This window comes from Lactuca virosa, chromosome 5, assembly GCF_052849685.1.
Source record: "Lactuca virosa cultivar CGN04683 chromosome 5, Lactuca_virosa_CGN04683_v6, whole genome shotgun sequence".
NCBI classification, from domain to species: Eukaryota; Viridiplantae; Streptophyta; class Magnoliopsida; order Asterales; family Asteraceae; genus Lactuca; species Lactuca virosa.
The window spans coordinates 175,706,416-175,732,513 of record NC_136430.1 but is presented as its reverse complement, the minus strand read 5'-3'; positions in this window follow the sequence as shown (position 1 = coordinate 175,732,513).

The following is a 26,098-nucleotide window of genomic DNA, read 5'->3' as shown; positions in this document are numbered from 1 at the left end:
AAAGTCAATAAGTTTGACTCTACTTCGGGTAAAGTCCACTATCTAACTCTGCTAAGTTTCTATTCTGAGATTCTTGATACATGATGTGACTGGGTCACATGTTGATGTTTTAAGAATCAAAGAAAAAGTGAAGAAACTTAAAGAAAGAATATGCTGAATCTGATGGCATAGATGGATTTTTATCGCATAGTTTTAAGATCGGATTCTTGAGCTACTTCTTAAGAGTTATGATATATTGCTTAGGAATAAATAACAACAAAGTTTTCATGTGCTTTTGCATTGTAAAGATAGTTTTTCCGCAAAGTTTTAAAATAAAAGAAATTTTTTTTTTGATTTTATTTATTTTAAAATATCCTTACAATGGCATTTGTGAAAACTTTTGTTGCTTATAAGATTCCATTAAGAGCAAGAGTGGAAATATGAATTTGATTCTGTCATTTGTGGTAGTGTCTAAATTTACCAAATAAGGAAAGATTCTCATCACCTAAGTTTCAGTTGGATAGAAACTTGGAATCATGCAAGTTGTATAGCATGATGAATAAGAACTTTCAAGTATTGGAAAAATTAAGACTAACTACTTGTTCACATGGATGTGTGAGTCAAGTAAAGGATCGAGTACACATTCTTGTGCACTGATCAAGCCCACCACAAATAATCGTTAAGACTATTCGTCATTATTTACTAAAATTCAGTAAATATGGTTATACTTACAAGCTTAAGTGTAATTCTGAGACATTGGAAAAGGTTTCAATGTATGGCAGAGCGAATAAGAAGAATCAACTTAGGCAGAAAGATAAACGTTTCTCAAATCTGAAAAGATGGGAGAGTACTTTAGTATCATGTTATATAATCATCTTAATGATTAAGAGACCTTATCACAATTCATCCTCTAAGTGCATTCTGGTAGCTAAGAAGAGGAGCTATGAATTGTTGAAGTGGTTAAATCAAGAAGATGATTTATACTTCGTTCCAAAAACAATTCTTAGAGTTATACTCTAAGATTGTAACTTGAGTGACATGTCTTAAAGAAGGTTTAAAACACTTGTCAAATGTAAGAGTACAAGTTTTCTACTCTTGTACATTTGAAATTGGTAAGTTGTGATGTTTTGGATAAAACAAAGACCAACTAAGGCCAATTGTGTGAAGTGTTTGTCTTGATTAGAATCCACACTATCTCTTGAATATCTGAAAAGAAAGTCTTATATATCAAGAGGACAGTGGGAGTCTTAAAGGTCTTGAAAGTCTCAAGAACTAATCAAGAATAAAACCTGAGGTTCTTCACTAGCACACGACTTGAGGTTTATAACCTATCGTGTCGACATGTCTGTGCCTATTCAAGTTGGCTTTGCATAGGAGTTCTGAGAGTTCTCAATTGGTTGCACAGCTACTTGGAAGCAATGGCAGGCCCTTGAGCTGCCAAATGGCAAGAATTTAAGATTGCACAAGTTTAATCCATATAAGTGTGGATTTGTCAGTAACCTTGTCTTGTGATTATGGTTTTGACAAAATTCATATGGATAGGAACTCATACACCATAAAATCTAAGAAAGTCAATAAAGTATTGATTTCTAGAAGTCCAGCTGATTTCTGATTACATGTCAAAGCTAGTGGGAGCATGAGTGTTATGCTAATAATCATCATGTTAGTGGGAGCATGATAATTATGATAAAGATTGCAAGTTAGCAATGTTAATTATAGAAAACAAAAGTTTCAATTTGTGAGGCTGCAGGGGTTGTAAAAGTTGTTTTGCTATAATTAAGGGAGAGGAAATTATACTTCATTTCAATTCTAAAAGCTTAGATTGAGGTTTTAAGTCGTATTTAGTCAAGGATATGTATATGAATTTCATGTTGGAATGACTCAACATAAGGAAATTCTATATATGGGTCCATTATTTGCGTTCTAAAATTCGATTATGATTACGGCATCCCTTTTCATAATCTGAATTATGAGAACTTGGCAAATAGAAATGGAAATGTTATAGCAAAAGACTGGTTTAGTCTTTATGTGAGACATCATGACTCGTGTCCCATATGCTTCTGATATAGGATCGATTACATGTGCTATATTTATCCTTTCTAAAATTTTACAAATGCCTGGGGCATTAAGAAGGGAAAAGGTCTAGAACTTGATATGACTAAAAGGATTAAGCAATTGTCGAGGACAATCTAAGGTTTACCAAAGATTGGTTGCTCAAGGACAGTTGGAAGTATAGTGTTAATTCTGGAAGGATCATATTGACATAATCTGTAAGGAGGCAACTCTTGTTCAGAAGTGATAGTCAAAATGGAATATGGAAATGTTTCAAAGTTGGAAATTATTCAATATGTGTAAGATTAGGAAACTTAATGCAAGAAGGATGTTTCCAAGGAGTTGTTCTCCTTGGAATGCTCTGTAATGTTTGTTGTCAAGTCCTTGTGACTTTGTGCATAATCATTACAAGAGGATCAATGCATATAAGTTTAGAATCTAACAGATTTCAGTAAATGGCATGAATTTGGAATTCTTGCATTTGCAGTAAGGATTTGGGGCTGTGAAAAGAGAATCATTAAAGTTATGTTCAATTGATCTATTTCACAAAGTAAAGATCATAGACAAACATAGTATGCATACTTGGTGTATGGCATGACTAGTGTTTAGAAAACATAGTGTACATGCTTGGAGCATGGGACAACTATTGTTTTAAATTCAAGAATAAAGTTGATAGCTAAAACAGTATACAATGAATAATGTGTAATCATATGGTGATAAACTAAAAGTGTTTTATTTATATTCATAAGTTCTGAGACCATATTGGATTCGATTATTATTGTGTTTCACTTTGCATGTTTTGACTTCCAGAATAACTAGGTCATTGTTCTGATGCACTAAGTTATTCAAACCATCCACAGTCGGTCATATGTTGGAAGTAGATTTGAATCAAGACTGTCATGGGTTGGCTTGTACAAGTCTAAGATGTTGGACAAGGGGCTACAACACTCATGAGTGCTCATAAGTTCTGAGTATTGGATTCAACACGCGCTCATTGGAATCACTTCATGGATTTTATCACGAGTGATCATGAGACGATAATATCTTATATTCTTCAAACCTAGAGATATGAGTTGTTACTATGAGTTGGTTGTACATTGATTGCACGAAAACGCATTCGGTAACTCGGTGTTATAAAACGTGCCTTTGTGTATGATTCAACAAGTAGTAGAACAAGCCATATGAGTCGAAGTTTATCCATTTCTTTTACCTTCGGGATAAAAGCGATATCTGTGGGCCCCTCGATGATTTGGTGATGACAAATGTAAGTGCTCGGCCGGGCCTGGACTGATTTGATTTGTTCAATTAGTCAATCGTCATAAATCAGAAATCGGGAAACAACAAATGGACAGAGAGAATGATTATAATCCATGTCTCAGTCCATATGATATCTAGAATGGAGGAATATATGATCCCTTATCTAATGGACAAGTCATTGACAAAGGTCAGAGTTCATGTACAAGGTCAGAGTTCGACAGCAGCTTTTGAGAGCTACGATTGCCAGTTGGTTCCTGAAGTCATATGCAATAATAGTTTTAGACTTATCCAAGTGGGAGACTGTTGGATTAGTGTCTAAGTCCATAACTATAATTGGTATGTACTTGACCCGACTCGGCATGGTCCATTTGGGTTGCATGGCATCGGAACATTTGGATAGACCGTTTATGAGGAAAAGACATTTTGTGACATATTAATATATTATAAGTTCTAATATATTAATATGAAATCATGTTATTTAATTAGTATTGATCAAGAATTAATTTGGACTTAATTTAGTGATCAAAAAGAGACTAATTAAATATATGGGGATTGATTATGTAAATCATTCATTCTTATATATGTGGGCTTATGATCCAAGATTCCTTTATGTTGGGTTTAACCCATGTGGTGATCCATGGATACTCCATGGAGGTTAAAACCCATGGAGCATAAGGAATGGGTAAAGTCATGAGTTACATGGTGTAACCCTAATAGCCACACTATATAAGAACCCCTTTAGTTCAAGAAATTGGCACTAGTGATACATATTTTGAGGGCTAGCCGATTTGAACATGTATGTCTTCTTCTCATGGTTATTCCAAGAGTTCATGATGTTGTGTGAACCATTTGAGGTGTCACACTTGGGGCACTAGGCTCTCAAGCTTCATGGAGTCAAGCAACAACAAGGTATGTATTCTATCTATTTTATTATCCTAGTATCAATGTTTTGGTATGCTAGTTAGGATAATACCTTGGATAATCATATTTGCATGTATAATAGAGAAAACAAAGATCCAATGTATTTAGGGTTGCATGTACACTTAGGAGTGTTAGAATGCTTAAAACCCATCACAAATGACATGCAAATGCGTGTCAAGGAAGGCCCTATCATAAAGGAAGACGACACACATTTGTGTGTCATAACCTTACAACACGCACTGCGTGTCAAGGAAACCCTTGTCATAAAGGAAGACGACACACATTTTTGCGTGTCATAATTTTAAGGTTTTTAAAATAATATTTATAGATTTACTAATTTTCAAATAATATAACAATTAATGTATCATAATATAAAATAACATATCATACAAAAAAAAACAATCCATTTCACAATATATAATATTTCAAATATAAATAATCATTCTAATGCTAAATAAATGTAATACATTGATATTAAGTGTCTTTCCATAACTATATAAGCTGGTAGTACATTGTCATACAATTAAATTGCATAATTTTAGTGTTTTGTCTAGTGTAGAACTCTTCTAATGCTATTTCTCTCGTTATAGCTCCAACCGAGACTTTTTCCACTGCCTGCAGGAATATTACATGTGAATTAGTTCTAGAATAAAAATAAAGAAAGAAAGAATATTTTATATTAAAATTAATAGTTTTTTGAACTAGCTGCTTATGTATCAACAAATTCTGAGCCATCAAAATAAAACATGCTTTATCATCGGCACCAATTAGACAAAGTTATCCCTTCAGCTCTTTTCCACTCTCAATAAAATCACCAAGTTCTTTTCCACTCCCGGTATGCATAAATTTCCTCTTTGAGTTTACATTTCGTTTCTGTAAAAAAGAAAGCGTGCCACTTAGTACATCGATTATGCCTAAAAAATGGAAATATATTGCATCAATGTAATGAAGAAATGTATCTCAGCCTCCATAATAAGATATATGAATTATTAAATAAAAAAAGTAATCTAAAACTAACTTGTTCCATGCAAGATTTACCAACATTCCAGATTTCATAACGTACTGCAACATCAAGAAGATCCCCATCTTCTTCATTACTGACTCCATTTTCAACATTTCGGTCACCTCATTGCAACAACAACATAATAGTATCAATGTTAGAAGTTGCAATTAATGGAAAAATATAACATTTCTTACCGTTATTAAGGGGTATTTTTGATATTTACCACATACTTCCATGTTACATATTGCTTTCAAGTTTCATATTTGTAAAATAATAATAACTACAAGGAACCCCCTACTTTGCATTTTGCATGGGGCGAAAGATCTTGTTGGAAATTTGGCCCTTTGGATTCCAATAATTTTGAGAGATTCCATTCGAGAACAATAAAAAAACATAAACATGTTTTTAGGTAGTTGGAATTCAAATGCAATGCCTACCATGATCTGTTTATGTTTTTCAGTTGAGTAAAATAGAATGATAAAGAAATGCAAATGAGGGAGAAAATAGAGTCTTTAATATATATATATATATATATATATATATATATATATATATATATATATATATATATATATATATATATATATATACACGTGTCTAACTGCAAATGAGGTATAAAAATAGTGTGTTTAACAAATGTGTTTTCGAAGCCTGATTTTTATGAAAGTCAAGTTCTAGTATAACTTCTTTTTAAATTATATATCAAATTATATATATAGAAAGAAGCATAAATGACTAATAAAAGGAGAAATAAGAGGGAGTCTATGAAAGAAAATAAGTTTTATAATTTACGATTGGTATATGACATGTCACTTGTACCTCTAGCATACGTTCTATTAACCATCACTGTTTTGGATTAATTTCTATGACAATCAATAATATCTTCTTAGCTTTTGACTTAAATGAAGAATCGCCATATTTATTTTCATCTTTTACCTATTGTTTATCTTCCAGCTCAGTTAAAAGAAATACATCTATTTCTTCCAAGAAAATATATGAATGCAAGTAAAAGTCATAAGTCATGTCCCATGGAAAATTACTATTTTACATATCTTTGTTGATTAGTTTTTATAAATTATACTATTCACAGGTAAAATCAGAAGAAGGGTAAATAGCCAGGCCTTCCTTGACACGCATTTGCATGTCATTTGTACCTTTTATGACATGCAATGTGTGCCATTAAAGGGTATTTTTCTAGTAGTGAGAAGTCAAATTTTCTCTTACTCCATGAGTTGTAGAAATCAAGTGATGCCCCTCCACTTGATCATGTGTCGAGTTTTGTACCCCGTCGACATTGACTATTAATGTTGATGTTGATGATGAATGAACTTCGTTATCTTTACTAGTGATTGAAAAGCCATCTGAATGCTTTGATGTTTCTGGTACTTGATTATCTTCAACATTGAACTCAACATCAATTTCCTTATCAGTTACACAAAAGATTAAATCAAGATCAACATCAAAAGTAAGAATTTCCTCAGATTCTTCATTTGTTTCAGAATGTAGAGGTTTCTTTCAAAATTATCGTTCAACCCTCTTGACATAATAATCATCAAATGTGAGATTGAATGTTTCTTCAAATTTTAATGTTCTCTTGTTCAACACCCTATATACGACAGAGTTGTGTGAATATCCCAAGAAATTTCCTTTATTAAAAGCTGATGAAGGAAATTTATTGGGATATTCACACAACTCTGTCGTATATAGGGTGTTGAACAAGAGAACATTAAAATTTGAAGAAACATTCAATCTCACATTTGATGATTATTATGTCAAGAGGGTTGAACGAGAATTTTGAAAGAAACCTCTACTTTCTGAAACAAATGAAGAATCTGAGCAAATTCTTACTTTTGATGTTGATCTTGATTTAATCTTTTGTGTAACTGATAAGGCAATTGATGTTGAGGTCAATGTTAAAGATAATCAAGTACCAGAAACATCAAAGCATTCAGATGATTTTTCAATCACTAATGAAGAAAACGAAGTTCATTCATCATCAACATCAACATCAACATCAAGAGTCAATGTCGATGGGGTACAAAACTCGACACATGATCAAGTGGAGGGGCATCACTCGATTTCTACAACTCATGGAGTAAGAGGAAATTTGACTTCTCACTACTAGAAAAATACCCTTTAATGGCACGCATTGCATGTCATAAAAGGTACAAATGACATGCAAATGCATGTCAAGGAAGACCCTGTCATAAAGGAAGACGACACACATTTGCGTGCCATAACCTTACGACACGCACTGCGTGTCAAGGAAGCCCTTGTCATAAAGGAAGACGACACACATTTTTGCGTTTCATAATTTTAAGGTTTTTAAAATAATATTAATAGATTTACTAATTTTCAAATAATATAGCAATTAATGTATCATAATATAAAATAACATATCATACAAAAAAAAACAATCCATTTCACAATATATAATATTTCAAATATAAATAATCATTCTAATGCTAAATAAATGTAATACATTGATATTAAGTGTCTTTCCATAACTATATAAGCTGGTAGTACATTGTCATACAATGAAATTGCGTAATTTTAGTGTTTTGTCTAGTGTAGAACTCTTCTAATGCTATTTCTTTCGTTATAGCTCCAACCAAGACTTTTTCGACTGCCTACAGGAATATTACATGTGAATTAGTTCTAGAATAAAAATAAAGAAAGAAAGAAAATTTTATATTAAAATTAATAGTTTTTTGAACTAGTTGCTTATGTATCAACAAATTGTGAGCCATCAAAATAAAACATGCTTTATCATCATCACCAATTAGACAAAGTTATCCGTTCAGCTCTTTTCCACTCTCAATAAAATCACCAAGTTCTTTTCCACTCCTAGTATGCATAAATTTCCTCTTTGAGTTTACATTTCGTTTCTATAAAAAAGAAAGTGTGCCACTTAGTACATCGATTATGCCTAAAAAGTGGAAATATATTGCATCAATGTAATGAAGAAATGTATCTCAACCTCAATAACAAGATATATTAATTATTAAATAAAAAAATTAATCTAAAACTAACTTGTTCCATGCAAGATTTACCAACATTCCAGATTTCATAACGTACTACAACATCAGGAAGATCCCCATCTTCTTCATTACTCACTCCATTTTCAACATTTCGGTCACCTCATTGCAACAACAACATAATAGTATCAATGTTAGAAGTTGCAATTAATGGAAAAATATAACATTTCTTACCGTTATTAAGGGGTATTTTTGATATTTACCACATACTTCCATGTTACATATTGCTTTCAAGTTTCATATTTGTAAAATAATAATAACTACAAGGAACCCCCTACTTTGCATTTTGCATGGGGCGAAAGATCTGTTTATCTTTTTCAGTTGAGTAAAATAGAATGATAAAGAAATGCAAATGAGGGAAAAATAGTGTCTTTAATATATATATATATATATATATATATATATATATATATATATATATATATATACACACGTGTCTAACTGCAAATGAGGTAAAAAAAATAGTGTGTTGAACAAATGTGTTTCCGAAAGCCTGATTTTTATGACAGTCAAGTTCTAGTATAACATCTTTTTAAATTATATATCAAATTATATATATAGAAAGAAGCATAAATGACTAATAAAAAGAGAAATAAGAGCGAGTCTGTGAAAGAAAATAAGTTTTATAATTTACGATTGGTATGTGACATGTCTCTTGTACCTCTACCATACGTTCTATTAACCATCACTGTTTTGGATTAATTTCTATGACAATCAATAGTATCTTCTTAGCTTTTGACTTAAATGAAGAATAACCATATTCATTTTCATCTTTTACATATTGTTTATCTTCCAGCTCAGTTGAAAGAAATACATCCATTTCTTGCAAGAAAATATCTGAATGCAAGTAAAAGTCATAAGTCATGTCCCATGGAAAATTACTATTTTACATATCTTTGTTGATTAGTTTTTATAAACTATACTATTCACTTGTAAAATCAAAAGAAGGGTAAATTGCCAGTTTACATGGGACAGAACAAAAGCATTATGAAACCCTCTGATAAGGACCGCAATTGCAGAAATGTTCTTTTTCTAAACCTAAACTAAAAAAAATATTGCTAAACACAAGGAGGAAATGTGTAAATCAAGCTAAATCACAATCATTGACAATATATGTAACATTATCTTACTAAAATGGGTAAATATTTTGAGGTACATTTACAACATCATAAATGCCAACTTTTGGGAATTAAAAAAAACACCAAAAAATAAATCAACAACTTATTGGAGTATTTAAGATCTTAAATTTGCAGTGAAAAGATACTCTAGTCGAGAATGGAATTATATTAACTGTGTAAATTCCAATTTTATGTAATTTTTAAAGATATGTTGCTATTGAATGAGATGGAATTATTCAAATAAACCAAACCATATGGAAAATCAGTGCCGAATTTTGGGCCACCTGTGGCCATGACATCTTTTTTTACATATATACCCCCAAGAAACATAATTGAAATAAAAATCAAACAATAATCCAAATATTATAAACAACCTCAGATTTAGATACTCAGATTTGTATTGAAATCTACAGATTTCAACATTAAACATTGAGGTTAGTTTGTTATATACACAATTAACCTGATAAAGATGTCAATAATCTTTCAAGTGATTAAACTCATAGAGTAGAGTAGTTTGGTTATATGGTAATTAAATTTGTAAACAAAAAATAGCTGTATGATGGATTTTAACCTAAAACCTTAAACTAAAAACCAAAAAATATTCATACCTTTTGGATTTTTTTGCAAGAGAAGCAACTCTAATGCCACACATGTGACCTTTTCCAATTCCAGTGTAACAATGGTTGTTGGAATCCCATAATCTTACTTGTCATGTAACACATAACAGCAAAATATTAGTGTAAAATAGACAAAACTAAACTTTTTTTAAAAGATACATGCTTGCTGCTCTACTGATTACCAGTTTTACCCTTGACTGTGGTATCAAAAGGGGATTGAAAAATAGAAAACTGAAGGATCCATTTAAAAACAAAAAACCGGGATCACTTTCAAGAGTAAAAATCTCTGTATAAACATGGACCTGGTGGATGCTTGGAGTTTATAAATACGGTGAATCAGTAACCTAAAATACAAGTATAACAAAATTCTTCAATTTCAATAAAAGAATTTCGATTTTGTTGATTAGAATTTCAAATTATAAGTTACTCTTGAAGATTACATATTTGATTAATGTTAAACCTAATTTTAACTTTCAAAATTAATGGTTAATTCCGTAAGCACTCATTAACTACAAGTGAAATCTAGAACAAACTTCGAAAATTGGAAATTCGTTAAGATGTATATGTGATTTTTATAAAGTGCTAGATGGAAAACTGAAACATCCCAAAAATACAACCCAAAAATTTCGTTTTTAATTCATTAATAAAACCATAAGTATCATCAATCATATAAAAAGTCATAAATCATGTATTTCGAAAATATCATAACATCTGTCAATGTATCAAAATCATATGTCAAAAAATCAAAGTGAATCCTCCCAGGCTAAAAGTTGTGGCGTGTGCCATGCAGTCATCTCGAGCTCTTCCACTTACTAGCGGAAGTACCTGAAAACAAAAATAAAAACTGTAAGCACGAAGCTTAGTGAGTCTCCCCGACTACCACATACCATACACATAATCACATAACCACATACATTGGGCCATGCCGTGCTACATCGGGCACCGCCTGACATCGACTTATCCGGAATCGGTCCCCACCCAGCATCGGGCCCCGCCCGGCATCTGATCGCATTTGGCATCGGGCCCCGCTCGGCATTGGGCCACGCTCGGCATACATATGATCATAACTACTAATACACATAACATAAGCATAACCACTTAACTACAAACCTATAAACATTCCTCGGGCCCCGCCCGACATCAGACTGAAATCTAGAAGCATACCGACATTCCTGGGGAACCGCCCTGGCATCGGACCGTAGTCCGGAAACATACAAATACATACACATGCAAGAATCACAAAGACATCAAGCATACTAAAATTCTCGGGTACCATCCCGGCATCAGATCGAAATCCGAAAATCATATAAACCTACATCGGGCCACGCCCGACATCCGACCTTAATCCGGAACATACTAACATACATAAACGGACCGGCCTTGGTGCCTTAGACCCATTCGTATTGGAGGAAAACTCACCTCTCAGGCTGGCTGCTGAAATCTCGTGTGAGGAATCTCTGGTGGCTGCTCCAACGACTCCCCGACTATCATTATCACAATAATTGTCACACCCCCAAACCGGAACGGAAGAAACGTTCAGGGGTGGAGGACATCATGTCAAGTATCACAACACATGCATTATAGTAATAAAAGTATAAACAACCATTGCATTAATAAAGTATAAGTTTTTACATGAGTTCTTAAACACTAGATGTTCAACATCAAAAGTAGATATAGTAAAAGACAAAAGACGCAACACGGTACTTGGCTGTCTTCTCAAAAGCTCCGGGAGTGTACCTGTCTACTGGATTCCTGAGAATACAAGTTATTTTGAAAGAGAGGATCAACATTTAAGCTGGTGAGTTCATAAGTATTAGTTTATAACTCAAATCCATTTTCTCCTTATTTGATAAGGTAAACACGTTTTTCCCAGAAAATCCTATATTTTTTTGATCTATTATACGGTAAGCAAAAGAGTGAAAGTTTCTGTGTTCTTAAGTGGTATACTGTGTTATAGTTTACATAAAAACATAAAGAAAAGGCGTTTTCCAATACGAAAATAGTATTCCGTATTTATATTGGTAAAATACTGTGATATAGTTTTATAAAAATAAAACTATGTGAAGTTTTTACTTATTCATACACTAAACATTTTATTCAATACCAAATTATGAGTTATTATAACCATACTAGATGACCTAAGATGGCCTGAACACGAAGTTCTCCAGGGGTCGCAAAAGCTACAACATTTGTCACCATAGGTCTGCCGACCTAGCTGTTGCAAGCAGCTTTGGCGCGGGATTGTCAGTCCCATATAGATCTATACATAAGTGTCATGCTCCCCCTCAAGGAGATTCTGGTTATAATTTTAGGACTTTTGTTGGTACTTGGAAAAGTACGTGAATATTGTCTCACAAATGCTATATTGATGATTATGTATAGAATATTGACAAGTTACTAGGTAATAAATACTCAGTAGGTCAGTTTCGTAAACTATATAAGATATAGTTTATATGGTTGTTTTCTGATTGATTTTCTCTAAAGAATGTTTTCTACTCATTTTCTGTTAAGTACTCTTTTTGTTTTCTGTTATGTGCATTAAAAATAATGAGTCTCTAAACTATACCTATTATGGTTTAACTGTTGGTAAGAATTGATAATATTGTTATTCCATAAAGTTCACTGTTTGTACCAAAAAGTACCAAACAGTTTGAAAACCCTTTTATATTTATATCAATGTAATATTTATATAATTGTGATTAATTAGACATTCGATTATATAACTTTACCCCAAGCCCAGAACCAAACAAGGAACAGGAAATGAGGTCAAATTATATATTCTAAATCTTTTGAATCCAAATTATATAATTTACACATATATAAATATGTAATTTTTGATAATTATAGCAATTTAAAAACTTTAAAAAAACATTTAAAAGCATTTTAGATATTAACACAATTTTCATTGTGTTTCATTTGTATCCCCCCCTCAAACAGTTTAAAATCATAAAAATGTAGGGGTATGAACTCACCTTATGTGGGTGATTCAACTAAAGATTCGATATAGGATGATAAGTTTCACGAGTGAAGTCCCGAGGCACAAACGAGTCCTATTTAGCATATTAAGATATATATATATATATATATATATATATATATATATATATATATATATACATTTAGTGAATCTAACTTCAAAAGTGTAAAGGAAACAATCTATGGTGTAAGAAATACTTACACAAGAAGTGTTAGAATCAAAAATGGAAGCCCGAAATGAGTTCAGGGCCCACAGATCTTGAATATCTTGAGTTTACGGCCCATCTGGGTGTTCACGGCCCACGAACAGCTTGTGTTCTTGAGTTTACGGCCCAACTAGCTTGAAGAATGATGAACACTTGAAGTTTTAAGTCGATTCTAAGTTGAATCCAAGAGGATTTCACATGAAAAGAAAGGAAAGAAGGCGTTTCTCTTAGTCTAGAGGAGAGAGGAGGATTTTTGGTTAATGATACTTGAGAGAGAATGTATGAGTTCACGACTAGATGTGAAGAAGTGAAGATAAAATCGTTCAACACCTATATATATAGGGAGGAGTTCACGGTCCGAGGAGTTCACTGCCGAGGGTTCATGGCCGAAGGTTCACGGCTCCGAAGACTGTTCACGGCTGAAGCCTCGTTCACAGCCGCAAGCCAAAGTGAGTTCACGGCTCGGATGAGGAATGATGTGAGGTGTTCTCGGTCCCTAGTGTTTCACTTTTTTAAACAAACAACACCTTCAGTACAAGGTTTATACACTTAAAACCCATTAATTTAGCCATATAAGAATAATAAAAGAAATGAGTTTGACCTTTACACGATACGTTTGACTTTTACAAGAATAAATTTTTTGGGTTGTCACATCATCCCCGCGTTAAAGGGAATTTTGTCCCGAAATTAGGTCTAAGGTATACACATGGACTAAAGGAGAAGAGGTGAATACTTATGTTTCTAATGATCCTCACGCTCCCAAGTGAATTTGGGTCCTTGCTATGCACTTAAGCGGACCCTCACTAACGGGATAGGGATTTGATTAGTCCTATCGACTTCGCTGACTAGGATTTCAACGGATTCTTACACAAAGTTGAGGCTCTCGTTTACCTCGATCTAATCGAGTGGGATAACAAAAGTCTCGTCGGACAAACACTTTTCAAGTGAAAGACGTGGAAAGTAGGGTGTATGTTATTGAATTCTCGAGGTAGTCGGGGTTTATAAGCTACTGGATCAAATCTAGTAAGAATCTCGAATGGTTCTATGTACCTTGGATTTAGTATTCCACGCTTTCCGAAGCGTATCATGCCCTTCCAAGGTGAGACCATCACATGACGTGGTCACCAACATGGAATTCCAAGGGTTTCCTCCTATTGAAGGCGTAGCTTTTCTGTCTGACTCTGGAATCTTTACGTTGCTCCCGGATTCGTATTCTCTTCTTGGTAGTTTCTCGGATGATTTCCGGACCAGCAAAGGTGTTATCGGGAATTTGACCTCTAGCTAGTTGCGTGTCACATACTTTAGCCCAGTGCAGAGGGGATCTGCACTTGTGACCCCAGAAGGTTTCGAATGGAGCAACTTTAAATGCTAGTATGGTAAAGGACTCGACTAGTTGGTAAATGGGTATCCCATGTTTTACCAAAGTCGATCACATATGCTCTCAACTTGACTTCTAATGCTTGAATCGTTCTCTCATTCTGTCTGTCAGTTTGTGGACGGTAGGCTATACTCATGTCTATCCTAGTTCCCATGGATTCCTGTAGTGACTGCCAGAATCGTGAAGTGCTTCTACTATCTCGAACGGAGATAACAGACATTGGGACACCGTGCAGTCTAACTAACCTCTTGGACACACGTTCTAGTTAGCTTCTCTATTTTGCATGTTTCCTTCAATTTGCAGGAAGTGTGTGGACTTGGTTAATCTGTCGACGATCACCCAAAATGGTATCAAGTCCACCTATTGCCTTGGGTAACTTCATTATGAATCCCATTGCAGTCTGCTACCACTTCCACTCAGGTATATCTGATTGTTGTAGTAAGCATGCGGGCTTTTGCTCTGAAGTTCATGATAAGACTCATACTTGGCTCATTCACCATCACCTCGTGTATACAAGTCGTATATAATTTAGATTGACAAAACGTTTGGATGGGTGGCTCTGCCTCAAGTCCACAATTAGACAAGGAACAGGAGATAGGGCGGAATCACACATCCTAAATCTTGTTAAGTCTAAATTATATACCACTCTCGCGTATACACTTAGCAGCGATAGATTAACCTCATGAGATCTATCGGGGATACTTTGGGTGGTTACTAACTTCTGAGACTTCTTTGGTGCTTTTCGCTTCAGGTTTCCTATCTACTGAGTAGGCTAGAAAGGCGTGGTACCCCTCGCATGGGTACTTCTGAAGTTATGAAGCGAGAGATGATTCTGAGGTTTGTCGTTATAGATTTAAAGAATTTCGTTTGACGGTTGATTAAGAGAAAAGTTCTTTTACACATCATATGAATTTTGCATGGTGAGGACCAAGCAAAACCATATCGGATGATGATGTCAGAACTTCTCGACGTAATAGATATTAAGTCTATTTGGAAGAAAAGATTATCAGGACGATGTGCTATTTTATGCACATATGCTTTCAGTGCTTCCGGTTTTGTCCTTGGTATTATTACCACAAAATTTTTTATCTGAATTTAACGAGCACTGACAATATGCGGGTTCTTATAATTTGAAATAATTATTTCATGAAATGATCCCTACTAGGTCTCTCTATAATCGTTTGGTGTATACAAGTCATGTATAATTAAGATTGGAAAGACAGTTGACTGAGTGACCCTGCCCTAAATCCACAACCAAACAAGGAACAGGAAATAAGGCAAAATCACTCACTCTAAGTATACAAATCTTAATTATAAATGACTCTAATGTATACAATAAGCCATCATAGCTTACCTGATAGGGTTCGTAGTTTTATATGAGTGCTGTGATTTTGTTCGAACGAGAGAGTAAGTATACTTATGATTAATTATTAGGGTTTGGAAGCGTACCCAAAAATGTAGCAGGGTTCTTTGATGCCTCCCCATGCTCTGGGGTCAAACTCCTCCTGCTCCCCCGTCATTCTTCTCTGTTGGACAGTCCCTATTGAAATGTCCTATTTCACCACAAAGATGACATATTGGGCTGGTTCCAACATTTGTGGTTGAAGTAAGGTACTCAGTCGGAATCCTGCAGGAGCGGGTGGTGTGCCCCTTTTGTTGGATTAGTGTCTAAGCCCGTAACTATATTTGGTAAGTACTTGACCCGGTTGTGCATGGTCTTTTTGGGTTGCCTTCACCATAGCAACTTGACAGGGAGATTTATGAAGAGAGAGAAGATATTATGATTTATTAATATATTATGAGAATAATATATTATTGGAATAATCATATTATTTAATTAATATTACTCATAAATTAATTAAGAATTAATTTGGTGACTAAAAGAGATTAATTGAATATAGGGGACTGAACTGCAATTATTGGATAATTGAGTTATTGGGCTGGGGAACCCAATGGAGCAAGGGGTGAACGAAATTATGATGGGAGTCCATCATATTTTCGTCCATGGCCTTAATCCAGAAGGTTCCATGGGCTGCTTGGTGATTAAGTTGTCCATTAGGGTTTTGGCTGAAACCCTAGAAGCTCACAGTATAAATAGACCCCTTGGGTTGTGGAAATCGGCTACACTTGCTTCCTTGGAACCCTAGAGCCGATTTCATACCTCTCTCCTCTCTCCAAATCATCCACTTGCTAGTTGGTGTTTGTAAGCCATTAGAGGAGTGACAATTGTGACTCTAAGCTCCAAGACAAGAAGAATCAAGCAAGCTACAAGAGGTAATCATCTACATCTGAGTTTATTATGTCAAATTTGAATTGTATACACTAGATCTAGGGTTTTCAAGACTTGGATAAATTGCATGTACAATAGAGAAACCTAGATCCAAGTATTAGGGTTTGCATGTGCACATAGGAAGGTTTTTATGGCTCAAACCCATCATTGGTATCAGAGCCTTGATTGGTTTCTATTGTATTGATGCCTAGTTTATTTGTTCAAGCTTTGAAAAATCGTTTTTTCTGCCCCCTGACTGACAGACTCGGCGAGTCCCATTGTGGACTCGACGAGTAGGATGAACTCGACGAGTCCATAAAGGGACTCGGCGAGTCGGAACGTCTGTCAGAGTGATTTTCGGGATTTCTTGTTGTTTTGCTTAAGGATTCTTACCTAAATCGTTTTGGTTTAATAAAATCCGAATTTTATCACCTGTTTGACAATATCCTTAACAAAACAAAAGATAATTACCAATTGTTTAAATAATAAATTCCTTATTTAATAATAATTGATTATTTGAATTAATTGTTGAATTATCTTGCAAATAATATTGACTAGGTCAAATTTAGATAATCATTAAATTAGTTGTTTAATTTATATTATTTGATATTTGATCCTTTGTGTTTTGAAAAGTTCAAAACTTGTCCTCAAGTTTTGAAATTTAAATTTTGTGATTAAAAGTTTAATTTGAACTATTTAAATTTCAAACCTTAGAATTTTACAAGTTTTAAAATTCAACCTTATACTTTATAGTATCATAAGATTAATATATATATGTATAACTTAAATGCTAGTCATAACGTTAGTAGGCCTCATTCACGAAGCTGATCTATAAGGGGGGTATAAGGTTATGGCCTATAAAATGGCCGTTTAATGGGTGTCCGTTCTCACCCACCGCTTCCTTGATTGGTGGAGGGTCGTTAGCCGAACGGGTAGGATAGGGCAAACTTTCCTCATTTAAAAGTATAATGAATCTATATAAAGTAACTAAATGTTTTTACAAAATTCCCATTCCTAGTTACTTTAGACAAAAGTGAATTTGATGCAATTCCATGAAATTACACTTTGTACCCTTGCTAAGACGTTAATGGAGCGTGTGTGGTTAACCGGCACATTAATTGGGTTCTAAGAAAAGGTGGAAAAGGGTGACTCATTGTTTGTCATAGTTCGATGGAGCGTGTGTGGTTAACCGGCACATCGAATAGGTGACTGTAACAATGAGGGCACCATGTACATTTGCATGGTTATTCACACCCGCTTTGTGATCCTCGGCATCCCAGTCACAAACTAGAGGGGCATATCGAGATTTAAACATGCCATTGAAAAGTTCAATGAATCTCAAAAGATCTAGGAGTTTTTCAATACGTTTAAAACTTAATCTCTTTTTCGTTTTTCATGGTGGAGAATTAGTGAATCGACATTCACTTGCCTTCAAATTATTTACTTGTTAGATTACGACATCCCTTTTCTAATTTGTGAATAATGTTGTTGGTTCCTAGCCCTAATTTCTCATTTGGGTGATTAATTGGGGAAATTCGTTTCTAATCAACTTTGTTCTTTTTCCTTTTCAGATGTCGAACGCAAACAACAACGCTTCTGGTTCAAACTCATCTGGTTCGTTCTCACTCATGAACTTGTGTGGGAAAGTGATCTTTGATGGGACCAATTTTAGTAATTGGATCCGCAACATTCGCATGGTCACTCGCTACGAGGACAAAGAATATGTCCTCGATGAGAAGCTAAAGGAGATTGACATCGACACTGCTACCGCTGAAGAGATCGCGGCCTATGAGGCCCACGAGCATGATGCCATGAAAGTCCATTGCATCATGCTAGCGACAATGACTGCAGAACTCCAGAAGTCCTATGAGGACAAGTACCCCTATGAGATGCATCAAGATCTGCTGGAACGCTACCACCAGAGCGCTAGACAAGAAAGGTACGAGATCATCACTTCGATGATCACTACCAAAATGGGTAATGGAGAGTTCCTTACCGCTCACCTGCAAAAGATGCATAGATATGTCGACCGCCTGCTGAAGTTAAATGTGAACTTTGATGAAGAGCTGGCAATTGATATCATCCTTCATTCCTTGCCTCCTTGCTATAGCTAGTTCTGCATGACCTACCACATGAATAAGGAAGAGGTCTCTTTGAGCAAGCTTCATGGCTTGTTGAGGAGTGCTGAGAGCAACCTCAAAGAGAATAGGGCAAGAGAAAGGTAAGAAGAGGAAGGCTACCTCAAGGGGCCATCACAAGGGAAAGACCCAAGATGGCACCTCTTCTAGTGGAACCAAAGTTGGTTATGCTAAACCCAACTCTAACCCTAAGGAGGCAGAGTACAACTACTGCCACAAGATAGGGCACTGGAAGAGAAGCTGCCCAGAATATCTGCAGGCCATCAAGGCTGGGAAGATCAAGCCATCTTTTACAGGTATTTACATAATTAAATCTAATGGTTTATCACATGCTACTTCTTGGGTTCTTGATACAGGATGTGGTTTTCACATATGTTCTGATTTGCAGGGACTAAGAAGAAATAGGGATGTGAAGCATGGAAGGATGAATCTGATCATGGGAAACAGAAGAACATCGTCTGTCACCAAGATTGGAGTATATTCCTTAGTGCTTAGTAATGGATTAAATTTAGATTTAAACAATTGTTGCTATTCGCCAGATATGGCAAGAAACATCATTTCATTTCATGGTTTATATAGACAAGGTTTTAGATATTCTTTTGATAATGAAAAGGGTTCTATTTGTGCTTATCTTAATAATGTTTTATATTTTGAAGCATTGCCTTGTAATGGAATATATAAGACTGTTATGGTTGTAGATAACTTAGGAAATGATGTGTTGTGTATGGATTCTTCCAATAGTATGGATAAAGCATGCTTGTGGCATTGTCGTCTTGGACATGTCAACAAGAAACGCATAGCCCAACTCCAAAAGGATGGAGTGTTGGAGTCATTTGACCTTAGGGACGATGACGTGTGAATCTTGTTTACTTGGAAAGATGACCAAATCACCCTTCACTAGCACTTGTGCGAGGGGTGAGGGTTTATTGGATCTCATACATACAGATGTATGTGGACCATTTATGTAACGCCCGGGTTTCAGGGCTAAGCATTTTTAGACGATGTAATATTCTATGTCAACTATTGTAACTCTTTTGAAGTAATAAAGATGAAATATTTGAGTATTATGTGAATTATTTGCATTTATGTGCTTATTACTTATTTATAAATGTATAATAAATAAAGGATAAAAATAAGCGTCAAAATTAAAGTATGAGATAAGCCCGATATCTTTACATAAAGTTGTAGTGGTCGAAACAAGGATTCCGGAGATATAAAGAACGCCGAAATCCGAGTTATAATGAAGAAGTTATGACCCGTCGAAGTTTCGTAATGGAACCGACACGATACCGGGAAGCGTAAATAGTGAATTTACGATAGAGCGAGTTTTAGCCTTAGCGATCTAAACGAAAGTCGTAGAAAACGTTAAACCGAGAGCGTCCATAAAAAGAACGCCCAAATCTGACTTCATATGAGGAAGTTATGATTTTTCGAAGTTTTGGCTTAGCAGTGTACAGCCCGAAGTTCGAATATTAGATCGAGTGGTTTTTAGCCGATGCAACCTAAATGAGAATCGAAGATCTCGTTAATAGTAGCACAACGATAAAAAGACAGACGAAAACGGACGTCGGATGAAGAAGTTATGAATTTAACGGACCAATCCTGTCCCGGCCTGTTAAAAATATAACTTTTAAAATAAATTCAAAATTAGCCGACGGAGTCTAAACAAAAGTTGTAGAGTACGTTCCCGCCTACGCGTGGATATAAAGAACGTCGAAAACAGAGCTCGTATGCGAAAGTTATGATTTTTAGAAGTCGGGAAGGAAAATTGCGAAATCTGTAAGGAGGTGGTGACGTGACCAAATCTCAGTCGTTGGCTGAGCACGGCCTCGCATCCGATGATCGCCACGAAGCCTCGTTCTACGCGTCGCGTCCGAAGTTGGGTACGCCTAGCGTACCTTTAGCCTTATCCTTCCGAGTCCGAGTGCGAGCCAGCTGTACGCGAGCTGGAACCCTATCCGAAGTACGCCCCGCGTAAGCCAAGGACTACGCCCCGCGTACGTCTGAGGCTGGCGCCTATAAAAGGGCTGCGAAGGCTCACTTGAACAAAATTTAGAACAAGTATAATGCAGAATAGTTAATCTCAAAGGATCTAAAAGCTCAACAATAATATAGTTAGATAGTTAGAGAGTTAGTTGCGGAAATGTAAAGGAATGGAAATGACAGCAATTGTTATATCAAGAAGACACTTAAGCTGATTCATAACAAATGCATTCACTCCAAGTTAATAAGGAAGATCAAGCTTAGTGATTAAGTCTTAAAGACTTGCTCCAAAGAGGGATTATGATCAGCAGAATTATGATAAGATTTAAGTAAGAAGATATGAGTGAAGAAAGATAAGAGAGATAACTTCAGAATGTGTATTCAGATAGAATTCATAAGTTATCAGTTCTTTATTTTTTTTCTTTTGTGAATACAAAGAGTAAGTCTCTATTTATAGAGACTTAGAAACTACACTAGATTACAACTCTATAAGCAGCCGTGCAAGGCATACTGGATAATAGAGTGTATTACATAAAAGACAAATAACGTAATCTAGCTAAGTTGACTGCGGTAGCTGACTCACGTTGCTGATGCGGTTGCTGTAGAAAGATGGTTGCGGTAGCTGAGTTGGTTGCGGTAGCTGAGTTCAAGAGGGTCACTTTTATGATTCAACAATTTCCCCCTAAGTGACCTCTTTAACTCCGGTTCAGCTATGAAGTTTGAGGAACTTGATCAAAATCCACCAGAACTTCCTGACGTTTTCCAACCATGTGATTCTTCTTGTGATCTCGAACTTGACTTCTGCGGTAGTATGCTTAGATATTTCAATTGCAGTCCGGCAGATGTCAAGTTGTTTCTTGGTCAGGCGGTGCATGGCAGTCATAGGAATGAAATATTTGACGTTGTCAGTCTTCCTTTTGAATATGACTCCAAGTTCAGGGTAGTTTGTTGCGCCTAGAGATCTTTCTTGGAAGCCTTTGGAAGGCATTGGAACAGGTTCAAAAGGTGGGAGATCAAACTTCTTGAGGATGGTGGGGTAGATATCCGCATCTATCTTGGCAAAGTCACAGACCGTATCCCTGAGAAAATAGTTGGCTTTTTCAAGCGCTATCTGCATTTTAGGGTGCTTTTCTGACTTGTTTTGGAACACCCTGGCAATAAGGAAGATTTCTTCTGGATTCATACAAGGAAAGTCTGCCTGGGTGCGGATGTAGTCATGCTCCCTTCTGGTGAGGGTATACTGGATGTAGTCAGCCTTCATAAATTTCCTGACTTTGTAGTTCTTGACTGCGGATGGTCTGTCGTTAGACCATATGTTTTCAATGGAGGAGGCATGTTTAGCATGAAAAAGACTAAGTCTCTCAAACTCCATTGGCAGTCTCTTGTGATCTGGAAGGCTTTGGTCAAACTGCTCAAATACAGTGAAGTACTTGGCATTTGGAGAAATTGGTATATCCCAGTATCCATCAGCAGGGGGTTCAGCATAAGTGAGATGCGGTCTGTAATCTTCGTCTAGGAGCCTGCGGTGCGGATTGATCCAAGAATTGATCAAGGACTCATCCATCATGGTGTCAAACCCGCATTCTCTCCAAATTAACTCTGCCAGCTTGGCTGCTTTCCAATCATGCTTCCTTTGAGCGGTGGCAGGGGAGTCTGTGGTGCTAGGAGAAGACATGTTTTCAGCCAAGTTCTTGAAGTGCGGAGGAGTCTCTGGCTTTTTGGGAGTATCTTTTGGAGGTGAAGTGTGAGGAGATGGAGTATGTTTAGATGGTTGCGGTGGTGTGGGAATTTTTTCAGTGATGATAGGGGGACTCTGATGAATAGAAGTATCAGAGTGATGGACTTCTTGTTCTTCATCACTTCCCCCTCTTGAGGGATGCAACCCCGGTACTTCCTCAAGCCATTGCTTAAGTCCATCCACCTTGTTGAAGACTTCTTGGAACTGAGCTTTGAGAGCTTCTGCCAAATGTTGGTTGTTTGGAGTGGAGGAGCTGAAGAGCAACTTGTGGATTTCCTTGGTGAGCTGGAGGATCTCAGGGCCATGGAAGTTGGAGGAAAGGGATTTCTGTAGTTTGTTGATGGTTGCTTGAAAAACAGAGATAGTGGACTCATAAGCAGTATGAGTCTCATCTATCAATTTCTGAGACTGAGAAGCTTGATCCGTGATGGCCGCTTGAAGATCCGTTTTGATTGCGGTCACCTCAGTAATGAGGCGTTCCGCTGCAGCCATGAAGTCCTGGTGGTCAGCCTTGCGGTTATTGTCAAGGGACCGGATTCCCATCTCTACTTTGAGAGAGATTCGTTCAGCAGCCATGCGTTCCCTTGTTTCCAGACGCTCTACTCTTTCAATCAGTGACTGCGGTCCTGGAGTGTCTTCAGGTTGCGGTTGAGTAGGCTGGACCGCAGCCAGGATCTGATCGATTTTGGCTTGAAGGCTCATGAACTCCTTTCGGGTGACAACATTCTTCTTCTTTTTCTTCTCTTTAGGCCTGGAAGTCGAATGTTGAGAACCGCTGGACTCCTCTTCTTCAAACATCATGAGGTCATCATTAGAAGGGCTTGGCTTGTTTACTTCTTGGATGTCTTCATCATCAAGACCGAAGGTGGGAGCTGAACTGAGTTCGATTGCAGGTTCTTCGTCTTGTGATGGATTGAATGTAGGAGTGGGTGATGGAATGGGAGTTGGAGTAGGAGGAACTTTGGAGGTATCTGCGGCTGCACCTGAAGCTTGAGCTTTGGAAATTGTTTCAGCCATCTGATCCATCCAGTTCTGAATTTTTTGAATGGTGGCTACGGTACCTGCATTGCTGATGGCATTTGCCCAATATCTAGCCACGGACTGGATCTCCTGTTCTTTCTGTTGTTGCTGCTTGATTTGTTGTTCCTTGCGGGCTTGGAAAGCCCTTTGGAACGCATCATACTTCTTCTTGTCTGACTCAGTTACCGGATTGTACTGTAACCAAGAGTCATTGGATGCATCATGGTCAAATCCTTCAAAGAGCACCGAAGTGTCCTTCGGGTCCACGGATCCTTGCACATTTGTGCTCACCGTGCCTAAACCACCTGTAAAAGATGAAAGCAGAGTAGGATTTCCTGAGCTTCCTCGGTCTCCTTGACCCGTGGTCAAGTGTGGCCTCTGCTCAGTTCTGGCATGGGCGAAAGAAGTGCCCTGCGGGTGGGAAGGTGTTTGTAGTGTTTGGGTGACAGAAAGAAGGATGGAGCGCAACTCCTCTGGTGAAAAGAAATGCAGTCGGGAAGCCCTGGACACCTTAGGGCATGAACCAGTTGTTGGATTAGGTGTCTAAGCCCATAACTATAATTGGTATGTACTTGAATTGATAGCAGCACAGTCCTTTTGGGTTGCCCTCAACCTAGCAACTGGACAAGGAAATTATGAAAGGAGAGATATTAATTTATAAGATTAATAAATTAATATATATATATATATATATATATATATATATATATATATATATATATATATATATATATAAATGATTTATTAATATGTTAATGGATTAATATATTAATTAGAAATCATTATGTTTAATTAATTGTTAGCCAGAAATTAATCAGAATTGATTTTGGGGTTAAAAGAATTAATTATAAGGTGCAGGGACTAGTTTGCAATTATCTAATAGTTGAGTGGAAGGCTCTAGAACCCCCTTGGAAGAGGGTGGACGAAATCTTTAGGGGAAACCCTAATAATTTCGTCCATAGGGGCTTGGATAAGGCCCTTGGGTTTGCTTAGGCCCTAAGCAAAGGATAACTAGGGTTTCCCTTAAACCCTAGATCCCTCAGCTATATAAGGAGCCTCCTGGTTCATGTTTTTGGTGACTCTTTCTTTTGAAGAAACCCTAAGGCCGAGATTTTGCATACTCCCTCTCCCCTCTCTCTTCTACTTTCCTTCTTGCTAGTTTGGGTGTGATTCCATTAGAGGCATTACACTTGTGGTGCTAAAGCTTCCAAGAAGATCAAGATCAAGATCAAGGGAATATCAATTGTTTGCTATAACAATTGAAAGGTATGTAAACCCTAAACCCTAGTTTGTTAATTTCAAAATTAGCCTCTCTCCTCTAGGGTTCTAGTTTTGCAATTCAAAGTTGTATGTTCAATAGTTAAAACATAGATCCAAAGTAGGTTGCATGTGAACTTAGGAATTGTTTTCTAGTTTATTTGTTGTACCTAAAACCCATCAGTGGTATCAGAGCCATTGTTGTTTTAAATTGAATTGCTACAATTGTTGAATTGCAAATTAGGGTTTATAGCTATTAAACCCTAAAGGCCAATCTTTTGATTTCTAGGGTTTTGGATCAAAGGGTTTTTTCGAAAACCCTAGCCTCCAAAGAACCCTAATCGAAATTAGGGTTAGGGTTTTGAAAACCCTAGCCTCCTCCCTTATGAATTTCGAAATATGCTAAGAGGATAACTATGGTTTCTTGTTTTTGGATAATTGTTACTTAATTAGATTAATTGGATAATTATCCTTACCCTATTTTTCGAAATTAGAGGGATAAGGATTAGGATTAAATTAATTGATTAATTTAATTAGATAATCCTTACAAGATTTAATAATTTGATTAATAGTTAATTAATAGATAAATATTAAATCTAGTTAATTGGTTTATTTAAATTTGAAATTAATAGCTTAAATTTCGAAATTTATGTAAACCCTTGAAGTTTTAAAAAGTTTTAAAACACACCTTATATATATTATAATTAAAGGTTTAATATTATATGTATAAGAATATGGTCAGTCAAATCGCTAGTATGCCTCATTCACGAAGCTAATCTATAAGGGGGTATAAGGAAACTGCCTATAAAATGGTAGTTGAATGGGTGTCCACTCTCACCCACCGCTTCCTTGATTAGTGGAGGGTCGTTAGCAGAATGGATTTGATAGGACAACTACTTCTCATTAAAAGTATAATGATATTAAAAGTACTAGAACATTGTTTTCAAAATCCCAACTCTAGTTACTTTAGGAAAAATGTGAAAAGTATGCTAATCCATGAAATTGCACATTATGCTTTATTGGTCGTTAGTGGAGCGTGTGTGGTTAACCAGCACACTAAAAGGCACTAATAAAGAGTAGCAATAGGTATCTCATAATTGTCATTTTGATGGAGCGTGTGTGGTTTACCAGCACATCAATAGTTAATG